The sequence below is a fragment of the Silene latifolia genome, chromosome 2 (genome assembly GCF_048544455.1).
Source record: "Silene latifolia isolate original U9 population chromosome 2, ASM4854445v1, whole genome shotgun sequence".
In the NCBI taxonomy this organism is placed as follows: domain Eukaryota; kingdom Viridiplantae; phylum Streptophyta; class Magnoliopsida; order Caryophyllales; family Caryophyllaceae; genus Silene; species Silene latifolia.
The window spans coordinates 136,986,257-136,988,896 of NC_133527.1; the positions used below are offsets into that span (position 1 = coordinate 136,986,257).

Below are 2,640 nucleotides of genomic sequence, written 5' to 3' on the forward strand. Positions count from 1 at the left end.
CTAAATGGATCGTATTCAATGACCAAGCATCAAGGAGAGACAAGACTAGAAGGCCTTTGTACATAGCTAAGTAGAAGATCAATGTTGAGAAAGGATCCTTGAGTCCCCAAGGAAATCCCCAAGGATTCTATGAAGAAAAGGAAAGAAAAGAAGAAGGAATGACGCTGTAAAAGAATCCGAACGGATCATCCATGATCCGTCCGTCCGCCACTCAATCCGAGCGTCCTTACCCGATCCGCTCGGATCCCCAGCCCAATCCGAGCGTCTTACGCCTTGATCCGCTCGGATCGTCCATGCCCCATCCGTCCGTCTCGACCTCCATCCGCTCGGATCGCAAAGATGCAAAGATGGTTTCGTCCTTCAAGTTACAAAATGGAGACGCCCTTCTCTCATTGAATACCGGAGTCTCCTTGCTCAACTTAAAAGTGTAATTACTAGTTTAACCCTTAGTTAACCCTAATGCATCCTCCCTAATTTTCACTATAAATACCCCATTAGTCTAATTAGAGGAGCATGTTCTTCTAATCAATAATTAGTGTAGTTAATATCAATCAAATCTCTCTTCAATATTGTAATCAAATATTAATCAAGTTTTAATCCAAGTTTTAGTTCCTTAATCTCTCTCTTGTTCTTACTTTATTTTGGGTAATTGAAGATCATTTGGGTTATTATTGGGAGATTGACAACCTCTCAATCTAGGATTCAAGTACTTCTATTATTCTTGCTTTATTATTGGAATCATTAGTAGGTATAATCTCTTAATCCCTTTTTAATTATTGCTAATTACTTTCATTTATTCATCATGTTTCATTATGTTAGTATGATTGACAACCTTTCTAGCATGATCAATATGATAATGAGTGAGTAGTCTCTTAGCTAGGGTTTAATGGGTGATTAGGGGAAACCAACATGGGGATGATTCATGCCTAAATCAATATGCTTTCATATCTTATTTGCTTGCTTGTTTTGATCTTAATACATGCACATGTTATGTTTGATGAAATGCTAAGCCTATGAATCCTTGCATTTATTATCATCTACTATCTCTTCAACTTGACTTGTAAGACATAACCCAACTCGAGTCTTGTTAGATCATGCATGTGTTAAGTAGGAAAGATTAAGTCGACTTGTAGGTGTTGTACAATCTATGTGATTCGGCTCCGGGACCCAAACTTTCCTAGGATTGTAAGATATAACCCAACTCAATCCATCACAACAATAATTGCTTGCTTATAAATTGAGAACATGTTTGTATGATCATATCCCATGAATCCCCTATGAACCCATGACACCCTAGTGCTTTTAATCAATTGTTTACACCCTTATTCCATTTACCTTGTTAGTTTATTTTCATTGCTATTTTAGTTTAGTAATCTTCTACATCAACCCAACTTGTGACACCCCTAGACACCACTAGTAGCAATAGAAATCTTCGTTTTCAATACCCGTCCCTTGGGATCCGACCTTTACTTGCCTCTTTACTAATTTGTAGAGTTGTTTGTGAAGTATAAATTGTGTTTTGTATCGACCATTGACCAACGACCACAATTACTTAATTTGTGAACTAAATGGCTCCGATCAAAAATGGCGCCGTTGTTTCGGACGGTGTTTAATTGATTTTAGATTTCTTTTATTGTTTTTAGTTGTGTCTTTTTTCACCTTGGGGAAGTAAAACTCCTCAAGGTTTGTTCTAATTGTTTTCTAGTTGTTTGATATTTTGCATGTCTAGAAGGTTACAAAGAGATTTGTTACCTTTTGACCGTGAAATCGAAAGAACCTTGACGAATAATAGGAGACTTGTTAGGAGGAATTTGGGAGGTGTTGGTGAAGTTGTTCAACCCACTAGTGAGTTTGTCAATCCTTTCGCAATAGAAGGAGAAGAGAACCCATTAAACAATACCACACAAAATCCACCTACAATGCCTAAATTTTCGTCCCACTCTACACCCACCGAGGAGAATCTACCAAACGGTACTCCTACCCCACAACATCTTACCGGAAATTTTATTGCCAAGTCCGCCTTCATCCAACTAGTTGAGAGGAGCCAATTCGGGGGCATGCCAAGTGAGGACCCTCATTCTCATATGGAAACCTTTTGCGATTATTGTGATGCTATCTCTCAAACGGGCGTGACTCAAGACCAAATTAGATGGGTCTTATTTCCTTTTTCGTTAATCGGAACCGCAAAGCAATGGTTGAAGGGCCTTGATAAGGCCACCCTTGGAATAGATTCTTGGAAGAAGTTAGCTCTCGCTTTCTACAAAAAATTCTACCCACCGGAAAAGACCAATATGCTAAGAGCTCAAATCACGAGTTTTAAACAAAGGGATGAAGAATCTTTGTATGAAGCTTGGGAGCGGTTCAAAGGTGTTTGTCGCTCATGTCCTCACCATGGACTTAGCGAATGGTTTTTAGTGCAACAATTTTGGAATGGTTTATATGAAGATTCAAGGAACATTCTCAATATGGGATCAAATGGAATGTTCACCGAAGTTGATGACAATCAAACATGGAACAAGATTGAGGAAATGGCGGTCCATAATTCGCAATATAGTAGGCCTCGCAAGGCTACTAGAGGAAAGTATGAAGTGGACACCGTTACTCAATTGGGTGCTCAACTTAGTGCTCACATTGACACTA

The 2,640-nt window shown here is 38.9% G+C and overlaps 1 non-coding gene across 1 annotated transcript; it reads right to left on the bottom strand.

The window, feature by feature from the left end:
- Positions 1–2,291: 2,291 nt before the first annotated feature.
- Positions 2,292–2,398, bottom strand: LOC141645594 (small nucleolar RNA R71). Its single transcript, XR_012545072.1, has one exon. It is a non-coding gene; the product is annotated as a small nucleolar RNA R71 (small nucleolar RNA).
- Between the last annotated feature and the right edge of the window lie 242 nt (positions 2,399–2,640).